Below are 15,495 nucleotides of genomic sequence, written 5' to 3'. Positions count from 1 at the left end.
CAAGTTTCACACTGTCTCACATAGTCCTTAGTTTCTTTAAATAAACTAGGTACCAATAGCGTTGCTATTATATTGCTACGGTTGCATTTATTCCCGCATTTGTTTTTTTCATTAATTCTAATCTGAACAGAATATTAGGTAATATTCTGTCTCCCACTTCTGGCATTGTACCTACCGGAATGCTATCTGAAATAAGGGTGTGGCAGTATCTGGGAGGAAAACCTGCAGGAGGTTTCCCAACTTGCTTGGTTGCATTTATGGCTGTTAAAATTTCTGTGTCAATCTTCGTTTGAGATCTAGTTAAGAATACTATTTGGGCAGTTGGAGTTGCAGCTTTTGCTGTGCTGTCAGCAGCACAGTTCCCTTTACTGTGAATACCACTGTGCTGATGGCCCTATGTGTGCTTCACATGGACCAAGGGAAGCGTGTCTTGTAAGACAGATACCTTTCCCCGAAGCTGTTTATTTTTGTGGGCTTTGCCTTTGAGTCCTTGAATCAATTCAATCACCATTGTAACCTTGCACACAGAAGGCAGAGTCGTACACAATGAGTGTGGGAAATGATGAGTTAGTCTTCTGTATTGCAAGTAGAAGAGCATGAAATTCTGTACTTTGTGCAGTACTATCACATAAGAGTTTGGTGTGTGTGCGCGTTGTGGGATGAACTCACCATCTTTCACTACACCGTGCATTGCTGCACAAGCTTCAGAGTACTCACATTTGGTTCCTACCTCAGGGTGGATAGAGCCATCCGTGTAAAAATTATGCTCTGAGAAAAACATATCTGGAGTCGGAACAATTTCCTGTTCATATTGCTGAAAAGCTTATGTACAGACAGAGGGATCATACTGAAACCTTACAGCCACTGAACTTAAATAAGAGGCCCACTTTACTCACCTTGTGCATAGCACTCAAGCATTAGGAATTCTTGCTTTTCTGGCCCCCTGTAGTGCAGGTATGGGAGAAACAATAATGACATGTTTTCCCTGCACCAACGGTGCACTTTTAGAAAAGCTGTTTTTAGAGTCATTAGGGTTTTTTCAATGGAAGCAAATTGTACTTCAGCCTGGGAATTCAAGTGAGACTTGTAGTCAAAGGGTAAGGTCTGTCCTTCTTTGTATGTCACATAGGTGTAACCACAGTGACTGAGTATGACTCTCATAACTAGGTTGTTTTTTTGTTGTCCCTAGTTTGTAAATATTTAGTCTCAAGCATGTCTGCTTGTAGAGCATGTAAGTTATCAGTATGTTAGCTCAGCCCCCGTTTAGAAGAAAAAGTGGGAGAAATCAGGTCATACAAAGACTTCATTTTCTCTGCGTACTGAGGCAAATAAGTATGTCCAAAGTTAAGAAAACCCGACAGGTATTCTTACTTTTTCAGTTTGTCGGGAGGCTGCAAGTTAGCACACTTCAAGAGGAGATCTGGAGCTAGTCCCGTGCCCTGGCTGGATATTTCACATTTAATGTAGGTCACCATCAGATAGCCGATTTTTTAAATTAATTTAGTAACCTTGTTAACATTGTCATTACTGTGTCTGCCCTGGTAAGGTGTAGATTGGAGTCGTCGTTAGTTAAGTAGATATCGTCAATGTACAACAATAACTCAGTATCTGGTTGTAAGATCTCTATAAATCATGCTGTAAATAAGCCAGGATTATTCTAATAGCCCATAGCCAAATGTAAGAATAAAAACTGCACTCTGTCAAAACTAAAAGTAGGTAGATATTCACTTTCTGGTGGTATATTTTGACTGAATACCCCATTAGAAATATTGAGGGTTGTTTTGTATTTTTCCATACCAGGTTCATCATTAAACCTGTATTGTAGGTGTTTTGTACTGCATATGTTCATGGATGTGAATTTTTAATTTCCATAGTCTAACATGATTCCAAAGGATCTGTCCGATTTACAAACGGGAAAAAGGGGTGTTTTCATGGATGAGAGGCAAGGTTCTATTATGCCTTGATACTGCAATTGGTCCAATAATGCTTCAACACCACATTTTACTTCTAGTTTTAAGGGCTATTGAGCTTGTGGTCATGATTCACTACATAGAGGAATAACATGTGAATTAGTGTTTGTCCCAACCCAAATGATTTATGTGTAGGGCTTGTGCTTGTCTTTTGGCCCATTCACTAGCACACATTTTCCTGATATGTTCAGGTACCTATGGGAGAGAAGGCCACCCTTATGACTTTCTCCTCCCAGGTGTTTTCCTGATTAAGGCTGGAGGACAGTCTTCTTCTGCTAGGATGTCATAAACTTGGGTCTAGAAGGCTGCTTTGAAAATATGTGGTACGTCCCCTTCAATTTTTAAGTTGGAACCCCATCAGGAGAATTTCAATGTTGATCTGGAGTTTCGATCTGTATGAAGCATCCGGAAACTTCTGAAGCTTCTGATGTACTATCATGACTTCTGTGGCACTGTCTAGACATGCTCTTGCCCAAGTCCTGCATGGCAAGAGAACTTGCAGTTGAATCTGCATGTTCTTTGGAAAGTCCTGCTACTTTCTTCCTCTTACCTAATGTTTAGAGTTCAATCTGTTCTCTTACTTCTTTACACTAAAATGTCAGTCTCATGTCCGCCTTCACTTTTCCTACTGTACTCCTCTTTTCTTTGTAGATCTTGCTCTACGACTGAACCACAGCTCTATCGACGGACCAACAGTTCCCCCCCAGCTCCTGAGACCCTTATTGGTGAGTAGTTGCAATCTATAAGCCACCTGATTGATTGATTGCTTGACTCTTCTTCAATACTCGGATTGGCTCACCCTTCTAGTACTTTTACGTTCAGTGTCCTGAAAAGAACGTGAAGAGCAGCTATCAGAATACTGATACTGTTCAGACTTTTTTACCATCTCCTAAATTATAATTGACCCGGCTGGATTCCTGAAAAATGGGTGACCCAGTCAGTCCTTTATCTTTGTTTTTTCTCCCCTTCTAATGCAGATTACTGCTTATTGGAACCCTTTGTATCATTTTTAGGATTTAAATGTGTCTTCTTAACAAGACAAGCACCTAGTGTATCTCAACCTACAGAGGTATAAACTTCCACAATCACTTTGGTAGTTCTCAGTCATGGTCTTGAACCAGAACTTCTTCAGGTCTCTGATATAAAGCTGGAACCAAAGCATCTCCTTTTTTGTTGATTAAAATGATAGAGTAAACTGTAGATACGTTTCCTATTAACTTCATTCCTAAATCCAGAGCTGTGGTAGCTCTGTGTTAGTTTTCTATTTGTCTAAGTATATCAGGGATGACCGACAATGAAGGCGTACCATGTTTACTGGTATAAATGCATGCTATGATGCTTACCTAGGAGTTACACTCCTCTACCTGAGTCACCATCTCAAGAAGAACACAGAGTCAGTATGCTGTGTTTGTTTTGGTGGATAGTGTACGTATATATCGCTTCTAACTGGTTGGTCTTGCAAGCAATCCAGAATGCCATTTCATAATGCTTCGCAGGCACTTTTCTCATGATGGCATTAATGGTATCTTGACTAATGTTATGTATTTGTATGGGAGTAGCAGATCCTGCTGAGATAAAAGGTCTGGTGCTAAAAGTACATTGCACAAACTGCGCAAGTCTTCTGTATAAGGCTATTGTGTTATTTAATACCCCTATTACCTCTGCATGGGATAGAGTTTCAGGGCAGGAAATTGGAGTGTAACCAGCCAAGACTGGCCACATAGCCCATTATTGCTCAGAGGCTGCAAATGAACAAGTCTCTGCATGTATGGCAATTAACCACCAAACCAATTTTGGTGTTCTTGGAAATTTAAAGGAATTCCCAAATGCCCTGTAATGCGCCGGTGAATCTACCACCTTATATTCATGAGACTGCCCTGATGAAGCATCAATAGGTTTGAACTCCACCCAGGAGTAAAAAGTCTGAAAAGCACAGGCTGGATGTGAGGCAGTTACAAAAGTAACTGCTCCCCTTATCATTGACACCTTGAGCTTTGAGGCGTTCAGGAACTGCTTTAGTGCAATTTGTCCCTATAACAATAGGTGTTGCCATGATGAATGGATTCAATATGAAATTGGAATCAAAGAATCAGAAAACCCACAAAATGGGGAATACCCTTTTAAAAGTCAAGCATGACAAATCAAAAAAATAAGGGGCTGCCTTATTCCCACTAGGATGTAACCATGGTTACTACAGACGTCTCCAAAATGGCACAAAATATTTCAAATGTATGTAATCAGTGTAAACTACTCAAGCCATATCGACAAGATACGTACCCCTCATTGGTCACCAACTGTCGCATACCTTATGATTTTGGGGTAACACTACACGGGGTGCCTTCCCATCCACAGGTGAACTTAGTTCAATGCACTAGTAATGAAACTGAAAGACAAGTATTGTAGCCTGCAAAACACTATTCAATGAGTAATTTACTTAGAAGCACTGCTTTAGGGTAAGTAATAATCCCATAAAGGGATTATTCACAGTATCACATACTCTGTACTATGAAGAATGGCCACTTTTACGTTAAAAGTATTTATTACTAGAGGGACAATCTAGTGATAAATACAAATTATAAATAATGAGAATAAAATGAACACTTCCAGCATCATTAAAATGTAATTTACATAATTATCTAAAACCTAACACCCTAAGACCGACTTCAGTCAGTCAGTCAGTCAAAACACTTTTATTCGATTATTTAAAATCATAATAAGACACAGGTACTAACAATTCATATCAAATATACAAAAGATATTTAACATTAAAAACTTTAAAATGCATCTAAATTCATCTGAGACAGGGGAACAGATCATCAAGTTATACATATGTTCATCCTCTAATATGATTAAAATCAGACAGGGATATTCGGGGAACATAAACTCTTCGTCTTAATCCGCACCGCAACCACTAATAAACTTGCAACATGGAATATATCACGGATACTACTTATCATTTGCAGATAAAAGAGGGCAGGCCTGACCTGTGTGAATCCCGCCTCCCTCAAAATAGGCAACAAAATGTGTTTCCTAATCTCTGAGTAGTGCTCGCAGAACATAATAAAATGTAAAGTGCCTTGTACAGAAAAATGTTCACACTTGCAGGGGTTAGAATGTTCTGGTTTACCCCATGTCGGAAAAAAGCCCAATGTTAAATTAATTAGATTAAAACGAAATCTAGTGAAGAGATACCAATGGAAGGGTCTAGCTACCAATTTTAGGTAGGGCTCAAGTGCAGGAAAAGTTACTAACACATAGTTAGCTTTTACAAAGGGTTTTTTCAACTTCTGCTCCTCCCTTTCTATTACAAACATATTTAAAAGAGCAATTTTTGTCCAGCTCACGTCCTCTCTCTTAATGCAATCAGGGGAGGAATAAAGCGCAGGGCACCCTAGTCTTATAAACATTGTTTTAATGTAGGCCAACCAAGGGATCTTACTGGCTCTATCCAAGGCTAAACAATCCTTCATGATCAAGTGATTCAGTGAAATTTCCTGGTTAAGCCAGGTCTTTAGCCAGCAAGTCAGTGGGGCAATTTTCAATAGGTCTGTAACATAACCCAACCCCTGCTCATTGTGAATTGAAAAGGTAGGGGTGGACTGTGGCACTGAGCGATCTTAAAAATTTATTTTCAACAACTTGAATCCTATCTTGGGGTGTATAACCCCAGATTGCAGAGGCATATTATGTAGCATTTGCTAAACATTTAGATGTATACACCTTTATAATTGCCTCCATTGGTCTGGCGCCCAAGCGCTTTGCAAATCCCATAAGGTCTGGGGTGGATCTAGCTACCACATTACTTTTGTACTTCTGCTGAGGGCCCCAAGTTCCTCTTTCGTCAAAGAGGACCCCTAAATATGTAAAAATGGCTGCCTTCTTGACCTCAGCACCACAGCAAAAGAAAGTTTTCATTTTCTTTTTTCTACTGTATTCCCCTGATGGAGTGAGGTGGCAAACGCAAGATTTTGTGTACCCCTCGTGAAATTAATGTCCCATAACAATAACAATAACAATTACTGATTGCGTGTTTTGTGAAATTAACCAACCATGGAGTAAAGTGCACACATTATTTTTTATTTTTACACATGGGGAGAACTAATTTGCTTACATGGTGCAAATTAACCCAGCTAATATGTATTGTTATTGTGCTGTGAACTAATGTGCAGACTATTCGTAAACAAACGCAATTTAAATGTGCTTATTATATTCGTTTATGTGATGCAGAGGTCGAAATGTAAGTATAAAACGCATTTATGTGGCTTATCTGCTAGGTAACAACTAATGGGGAAACATTACTAAGGTGGGAGGTAAACAGAATGGGTTTAAATTCATAATTTATCACTAATTTGTGTTTGTTTTTGCAATAGTTCCAAAAGTGGCCTCTGAGGCCTAATCAGAAAATGGACGGTCGGGTAAACTGTGAGCAAGAGCTGAACTGCGCAGGCGCGCCAAAACCTGCAAGTCAGAGTGAACTGCCTGTGCTTGAGAAAGTTCAAGGCTGATACGGCCCGGAACCTAGGATGAGTGCCAAGTATAGATGATGTTGTGCTCAGAGCCTGGGAAGATGTATGGATGTTGCCACTCAAGGAAATGCCTAGGCCAAAGACTGTCCTAAAACAAAGCCCCTTTCTTTTTTCGCTGACACGTTGTTAAATCGATGTTGTAATGGTGAGATGATGCTCACCCACCCCGAAATTGTCCAATGAGAAACCGAATAAGAGATGTTAGTTACTTTTTAGATAGATTAAGTTAGGGAATTAAGGTATAAAAACCCCTGGATTTGTCTAGTTGGGGTCGGTTTTTCCATTTCCATCGGAGATAATGCCCGATTGCTGACCGATTCCTGGATGTAAGACTCTTATGATTTTTACTAGTTTGCTTTGCAGGTTTGAAGGATAAGATGAGGGTGTTAGTTAGGGAAGTTAGGAGAGAATGACTTTGGAACTATCTGTTCTTTGCTAATCTTTAACTGTCCTTCTAAATAAAGCGATTTTTCTTGAGCTCAAATAAAATGATCATTTGAAATAAAGTTTAAGTTTTACCTATTAAAGATTTACTAATGCATAAAATGTCAGACATGATAAAGGTTGCTCAGAATAAAAATTAAAGAAATGAAGAAGTAAGAGCTGGTCTTTGAATTCTTCCTACGCCTAATTTTCATTCTAGCACATCCATTGCCATTATGGTGGTGTGTCTGAATAATTTAAAGTTTGAATAAAACTATGATTAAATGTTTAAATCTGCAGGTGTAAATAATGAATAGTTAAATAGGTTTAGACGCTCCACCAAATTTTACAGCATTTCTCTAGTGTGATTCACCAGAATCCTTGAAGCCAAGTGTAAGTGAACAGGGTAAATGCGCAGTGTCATGGGCCCCACTGATGCATGATTTGTGTGTTTTTAAGGTTTCAGGGAAATGGTGAGTATTGATTAGAAATGATTTCTGGAGCCGCACTGTAGCACCCCTACAATCATAACATGAGATGTTTTAATGTTTATTTTCAAGTCCAGGGACTCCAAGAAATTACCAAAAGAATCCAATAATGTTTGCAATCCTACCCCAGAACGGGCTAATAGGACGGCATCGTCCGCGTATAGGAAAACCGGAATTACAGTATCTCCTATACGCGGAACATCCAAAGAGGCCTCACCTAAGGCTGATTCCAGGGTGTTTATGTATAGCATAAAGAGAAGGGGGTCCAAAATACACCCCTGCCTGACCCCCTTCTCTGAACTAAAGTGGCTAGTGCATCTCCCCTCCTGTGTAACCCTAACTGACACTAAAAGATCACAATGGAGGTCGACTTCAATGCGCTATACTATGAGAGCATGAAAGGAAGAGCAACTTGCATTCTAGAGTTTCTTAGATAGAACAGATGCACTGCATCTAACAATAGGTGCTACCATGATGAATGGATTCAATATGAATTTAGAATCAAAGAGTCAGAAAACCCACAGAATGGAGAATACCCTTTTATGAGTCAAGCATGACAAATCAACAGAATAAGGTGCTGCCTTATTCCCACTAGGATGTAACCATGGTTACTACAGACGTCTCCAAAAATTGCATAAAATAGTTCAAATCTATGTAATCAGTGTAAACTACTCAAGCCAAATCGACAAGATACGTGCCCCTCATTGGTCACCAACTGTTGCGTAGCCTATGACTTTGGTGTAACACTACACAGGGTTCCTTCCCACCCACGGGTGACACAGGTGAACTTAATTCAATGCACAAGTAATAAATTTGAAAGACAAGTTATTGTAGCCCTGCAAAATACTATTCAATGAGTTATAAGTACTGCTTTAGGGTAAGTAATAATCCCATAAAGGGACTATTCACAGTATCACACACACTATACTAGGAAGAATGGCCACTTTTACGTTAACAGTATTTATTACTAGAGGGACAATCTAGTAATAAATACACATTATAAATAATGAGAATAAAATGAACACTTCCAGCATCATTAAAATGTAATTTACATAATTATCTAGAACCTAACACCCTAAGGCCAACTTCTATGCGCTAAACTATGAGAGCATGAAAGGAAGAGCAACTTGCATTCTAGAGTTTCTTAGGGAGAAGAGATGCACTGCATTTCTTGTTAATGGCAAACGCTATCTTGATCAGTGGAGGCATGAAGACAGTGTTCCTCATGAAGGGCAAACACCCACTGCGGTAGCAGTCAGTGGGTCTTCCACTGGAACTTGGTTTTATCAGCTTTATTATCCAGGCAAAATATATCAGTTGTGAAGTGCAAAGTGCGCTGGCAGCAGGTGTGACCATCTCTGGCAAAATCACATGTGATAATCTGGGCTTAGAACCTCTCTTGACAAGTGGTCAAGTGGCAGTCCTTATATTCTAAATCTTTTCAGAAACTGGAATTCCAGACATAAGTTTAGGAATGTCTGACATATAGTATGTGCATCAAGATATCCATCCCAGATGTTTACTTAGTTACATATAAGGTAGGCCTGGGTGGAGTTGGCAGAGTTCCGCTAAGCGGAACTCCGCAAAGTGACTCAAAAACTCTGCAAGGGGCAGAGAGCATTAGGTCACGAAGTTTGTGCTGATTTTGAGCACAGGGTGTTTGTCCCATGCTGGAAAATCAGCACAAATGGCACCAGGTGCAGCACAAGAGGGCGCTGCTTCTTTCTGCTGCTCGAGTAGATGTCCTACTTGAACCCAAATTGAGAAATCTTGCCAGGAGGTGGTCTGTAGTAAAATTTTCCTCGCTCACGCTCACCAACCTAACGATGGTGTGCATGAGTGAGTGAGGTAAGTACTCTGCTTTGCTTGGCGGAGCAAGAGATTTTCAGATCTCTGCACGCTATGCAGAGCGTGGAGTGGGAAAAACTCTGCAACAGAGCTGAATTTCATGCCGAGGCCTGATATAAGGCAAAAAGGATGTCAATTTAGACTACATTATTTTGGTTATATGTCCGTATATGTTCTAATTCAACCATGACATGATGAGGAGTAGACATTTGACCTGGAGGAATGTTGCATTATATGTTGATCAAAGAACTTGACGCTATCATAGTTCCCAGAAATATAAGGTCTGTGTTCAAAGGCAGGCATCACAATGATTCTGCAAAAAACAGGGAACATGGTGGCTTCCACTGCCTAATTTAAAGAAGATGGTGGGCTCCATGAACTATGATGGAGTTCGGACCCACATTAGATGGAGTCGGACCTTAGGGACTTTATGTCAGGAGTAATAGTGGGAGAAGATGGGGAAGGAAGCAATTGTGCAGGCTAGAGACCTGTGGAAGATATAGCCTACACTTCAAAGGGGTTTGAACAAATTAGCTAAGGGGTCAGGGAACAGTGGCATTGGGTGTAGGAGGTTTTGGAAGGGCAGCGGACATGAAGGGAGTGTCTGTGCATGGGGAAGTATCAGGGGGCATGTGTGGGAGAGTACGCAGTGATGGCAAGGTAGACAAAGGTGGGTCAAGTGGGAATATTAGGAGTGTTGGGAAGAAACTAGCAGAGAAACAAGCACTGGCGTTGCCAATAGGTTTCGCATTTAGAAAGTTGGAGCTATTGGTTTTGTAAATAACATTTTATATTTATATATCGTTATTGGCATTGGCATAGCCCTATATTTATATATTGTTATTGACAATGCCAATAATGATATATAAATATAAAATGTCATTTACAAAACCAATAGCTCCAACATTCTAAATGCGAAACCTATTGGCAACGCCAGTGCTTGTTTATTCAGCTGAGTTGCAACATTTGAGTCTGACTAGGGAACCATGCCTCGCACAAACAATTCTTCCCCGGGCGGCACGCCTCCCTGGGTTAAGATCTTCCACCCCATAGGAATGCAGGCATTCCAGTTTCAAACTGGTTCCACCCATGCTCCATTCAAATGTTATCATTCAGGTTAGTGGGGAGAAAGCATGCCCGAAATTTACGAGTGAAATACTTCAATCTTTAGTAACACATAGATATGCGGTACTATGGAAATTGTGTTGCAGCCACAGCGCTTCAGGTGAGAGATGCATTTTGCATACTGTCGGCTAACAATGCCGTGCCCTGGCAAGAGAGAAATACTTCTGACAGAGTTTGAGACAATTAATGTTTTGTTTTCTTTCAGCATATGTTGCTCCCAGGCAGCACAACGTTGGGCAATCAATTCCAGGGGAGGCTGCCGCTCTGTTTGTAGAATGCATTTAGTTTATCACACATCTAGCTTTCTTAACAAGTTAGGGCTTATTTGGGAGAAATCTAGATGTCTGATATACATGTTCACAGTGGTCTACTGTATGGTTGCAATCGAGGAGAATTCAGGGTCAGTCACAAGGGCAGGAAGATGAAGTGTGCTCTGCGGTCAAAACCACACTCGAAAGCCCCTCCTGAGCATCAAATGTGAATCTGCAGAGGATCACACCGTGCGCTGTGAAGCACAACTCCCAGGGGATACCACACGAAGCTTTAGTATGTGAAATTGCATGAATCGTGCAATGGCTTTTCGTGGCCTGTGTAATTCTGCAGCTCTGAGCTGTAATGTGAGTATCTGGAGTTGTTCTGATGAGACCAATTTATTTAGACTGGTGAGTGTCGGAAAACCTGGCAAGAGCGAATACTCTGCTCGGAAGTCTAATAGCCAGCTTTTAACAGAACATTTGTTACTTTCATTAATCACCTGTCCAAATACAAAAAAATTAACAAAAAGCATCAAGCCAGTAACTCATTATCACACACAAAACATAACTTTCTTGACAGATGAAAGACTCTAATGAACCATTCAAACAATGTTCTTATGATTTGTGGTTATCGTTGCAGAATTCAGCTTTGTTCATATAATGAAACACTAAAGTATGAAGTATAACCGTGTTATAATTCATATTTTATTAAATTTCCTTTGCCAGAATGTTTTCAGTTAAATTACTGTTGCCAGCAATTGCTGTTCGTTTTACGAGAGAGCGCACATGTACATGCCGTTAAATGTCAGGCTCTTTAATAAGCACTGCGCGAGGCTGTCCTTTTATCGGGCTGGCATGGTTAAGTGTTAGGTAAATCGGAGCCGGTTAAAGATTATCTGTGATGCGCGGATCGGTACAGATACAAAGCACATGCATGGGAGAGCTGGTACAAGCCACACTGTGAAAAGCAGAAGGCCTCTCACTGTGTACAGCTAAGCCGACAAGTGTCAGGTGCCTTCAGGGGGAAAATGTTCCGTATGCTCTTGTATTTTTCCTTTAGAACATTTTCGCAGGAAAAGGGCGGTGTGGTTGGAATCAGAAAGTGTGAGACTGAGCCACGCTCTTTACATAACACCCGACACTAGCACAAAGAAGTGAGGTTTGATTGACAGCAAAGTACCCGGTGCTGTGAATATGATACAGTCTCAAATCAGACAACAATGGATCCTGCGATATGCAATGTCTAATTTACAACGTGCAAAGACGTCAATGCTATTGAGGGAGTAAATTGACGGGTGCAGAGTTCCTTTGATGCAGTGATTGTCATGGAGCTGACGGCAAGGGGATGGCGAATATTACTTTTGCGTTGTTCGAGCAGTTTCGATTAGTTCAGTTATTGCAGTGCACTTGTGAGTCTTAAGCCATTGGTGGTAGATCTGCAGAGCTGCTATATATATATATATTTCTGTTGGCGTCGGTATGGGTGTGTCACCAATGGCGTTCCATCTGTCTGCAGTGGTATTTGGATGGTTTGAGATCGTCCATGTACCAGCTTGTCTGTTGCATGGGGAGGTTCGGGTGCAGCTTGGGGAGGAGCATCCAGGGTTTATTGCGTGGAGAGCTACAACAGAGTAGCACCTTGTGGTGCGGTGGGTAGGTGTTGGACCAGGGCTCCTTGTGCTGGGCAAGATTGGGGTGTGGATAGGCATAGCTGGACTTGCCTTCAGCATGCATTTGGTATCCAATGAGCTGCTCGCTGCACATGCCACCTGCACATGTACGCTGCTTGTGACCACTGCACTTCTGCACTACAGGCACCATTAAGAAGGTCCAGGAGGGGTAGAAGGAGGATCTGTGGTGTTGGCAGAGCTGGACAGGGCAAAAGGGGGCAGTAGAAAACACGGAAAGCAGAAGGAGGGAATTAGCAGGTGAAGGCTCCGTGCTGAGAGCAAAAAGGCGATACCAAAGGGGATGATGGAGAGCAAAAAGGCAGCAAAGGAGGCAAGGAAAAAAGGCAACAAGAAGAAAAAAAGCAAAGAGCAAAAAAAAAGTCTACATGGGTCACGGAAGAGCAGAGTGAAAGGCAGAAAGTGTGACAAAGAGTCACTGGGCAACAATCTGAGTTAGCCAAAATTACGAGTGAGAGTGAGAGTGATCGAGCTGAATGAAAGCAGTTTGAAAGGAGCAAGGAGCGACTGGCAAGCATGATAAAAAGGCACACACAGAGGCAAAAGGTGTAGGAGAAGGAAGACAGAAAAAACAAGAAGTGAGTAAACGTGTAAAGTAAAAAAAAAGAGACACGGCCTGCAAAAGCAAAGAGCAAAAAAAAAGTCTACACGGGTCACGGAAGAGCAGAGAGAAAGGCAGAAAGTGTGACAAAGAGTCACTGGGCAACAATCTGAGTTAGCCAAAAGTACGAGTAGTACTTGGATGAAAGATCAGCAAAAAACAGTCACGGTTAAGGGACGATGAAAGCTTAAACGAAGGTAGGAATATACGTTCATGAAGAAAGCCAGATTCCTTCAAAGAAAGTTAAAGGATGTACGGAGAGAGAGGGACAGAGAGGAGGAAAGGTGGGAGGGAACACGGCCTGGAGGAAGCTGGCTGGGGAGGGGGAGGAGAAATCTGAGTGAACAGATGGCCGTGAAGCAGGGGGCGGGGCGGGGCAGGACTGTCGAGTCATGGCCTGCGGCCGTGAAAAAGTGATGTGATTAATTAGGGGAGGAGAACTTTGCAGAGGCCGGCCGAGCGCACGCTGGGAAAGCCTGTGGGAGGGCAGCTGATGCCTTTGATGTGGGGAGGGAAATGCGCGTGCTTGTGTGGTCACGTGGTCACGTGACTGACTCTGACTCACATGCACTGTGAAGAAACGCCAGTGGTTTCACGAGTCGGATCAAGCCCTTGAATTTTCGCCTATTACATTCGCAAGCGAATGATAATAGGCGAAACCTAAAAAGGGGTTCAGTGGGGATGTAGTATGTAAGAAAGTTTGAAGATCTGAAGAATAATTAAGGTAGGCATGTTGATGGAAGTGGGGGGCTGTTGGCAGTGTTGTGGTGTAAAGGGAGTATTGAAGGTGTATAGGTCACCAGGGAAGGAAAAATAGGAGCGATTGGAGGGGAAGTGAGTTAGTAGTGATATCAGAATACAATTAGTCAGATGGCAGCATGGGTGTGTGTTTAATGAGGAAAGCAGAGATGCCCTAGAACCGGGGGGTTTCGACTTGTAGCACATTGATCTGAAGGTAGGAATCAAGAGCAGTACCATGGCAGCTTTAAACAGCTGTAGGGTAAGGTTGAAGGCAATCTACTTATTATTCTGTTGTTTTCAGCACTTAGAGTACTCTGAACTTCCTAAGATCAGTCTGCACAGAATGATAAGCATAGGCATTGCCTCATAGATATAGAGTAAGGTCTTACCGTGTGTTAAAGGAGGAGTTCCATGGGTGCTGTAGTGGGTGTTCCCGTGCAACACCCATGACTTTTGATGCTGCCCCAGATTTAAAAAATCACGTAAACTTGGGGCAGTGCCAAAACCTTAACCTCCCTAGAGCAGGCGTAACAAGGAGAAATATTATCATTTTTCCTCGTTTTTCCTCTTTCCATATGTGCTGATTTCGGAGGCACACATAGAAAAAGGAAAACGCCACTCAGAATTGTTTTTGTGCAGGAAGGTGTCCATTCCATTCCAGCACAAAAACAAATCTACTAAAAAACACAGACACCATTGCACCATTGTGCATGGGTTCCTGCATTGGTGCTAGGCAGCCAATTGTGCACCAGCGCAGGGGAAAAGGACAGGAATGCACTCTAGTTCATAAATACGGTGCATTCCTGTCCATTCATATTGGCATAGGGCAGCACAGTAAGAAGCCTTGCAGGGCTGCACTATGCCAATTTCCCGTAAATGAGGCCCTAAGTGAGTGTGGAACACGTATTCCTAATTATGTTATTCTAAATAGAAATGTAATGTTATTTACTGAGTTAGTATTCATGGGAAGGTCAGGGTGATGCAGTATTATTTTAAAACACACCGGCAGGACAGATTGCTAAATATCCCACTGATCCCATCAGTGGCATAACAAAGGCACCCGCAGTGCGGGGGCCCTATGCTTCAGCACATTAGCGTGGCCTGTGAGTTCCTGAATGAGTGTGGAAGGGGGCCCTTCCATGTACTCAGCAGGGGGTCCCTCAAGTTTCATTACACCAGTGGATCCCATCGATGTGTTGGGCAGTTGGATCCTCAACCCCGGTGATCATAATTTCTCCTCTACCTGACTCAGAAATTGGGAAAACATCAAACTCTACAATTTTTACAAAAGTAGTGGGTGGGACCAGGTTGAGAACTATACTGTAAAAAAAAGCTAATTGTGTTTTGATTCAGTTTCTAAGCATAAAGTGGATTAATTTATAGGCTATCCATAAAGCTAACTGATGCTCACTGTTATTAAGCAGCAACCTCGCCAAACTGAGATCTTTGGTTTAATTTGGTGAGCCACGACCTCTGCTGTCCTGTCTTTGAGTAATAAAGGCTGGCTTAGGGGTTGAGTAATACAGGCTATCCTAGTTGTTGAATAAAGAAGGCTCTTCTAGTCCCTGAGCTGTAAATAATTCAGTACCTAGGTACTTATGGTATAGTAGACCACTACGGGCATACACACGTTGAGAAGTTAATTCCACACAACTCTTTCCAGTGAGAAAAAAACTGACATGGCAATGTTTTTTCTGTATTAGTGACATCAAAGTATAAGGTCATGGAAGTAAATTCGTCAAAATGTCCTTCATTGATCAAGATTTTTTTTATATGAAAACAAAATAAAACAATTACAATATGGCATTTAGACAGTAGCAATTATTGGCAA

The 15,495-nt window shown here is 41.6% G+C and overlaps 1 protein-coding gene across 1 annotated transcript in view; it reads right to left on the bottom strand.

The window, feature by feature from the left end:
* The window catches only part of LOC144783390 (inter-alpha-trypsin inhibitor heavy chain H3-like), a 584,371-nt gene that overhangs the window by 229,213 nt on the left and 339,663 nt on the right, over positions 1-15,495 (bottom strand). The gene's annotated exons all lie outside the window — the stretch shown is intronic.

Source organism: Lissotriton helveticus, chromosome 9, assembly GCF_964261635.1.
Source record: "Lissotriton helveticus chromosome 9, aLisHel1.1, whole genome shotgun sequence".
NCBI lineage: Eukaryota > Metazoa > Chordata > Amphibia > Caudata > Salamandridae > Lissotriton > Lissotriton helveticus.
Note: the sequence above shows the minus strand (reverse complement) of the source record. Positions and strands in the feature narration are given on the sequence as shown.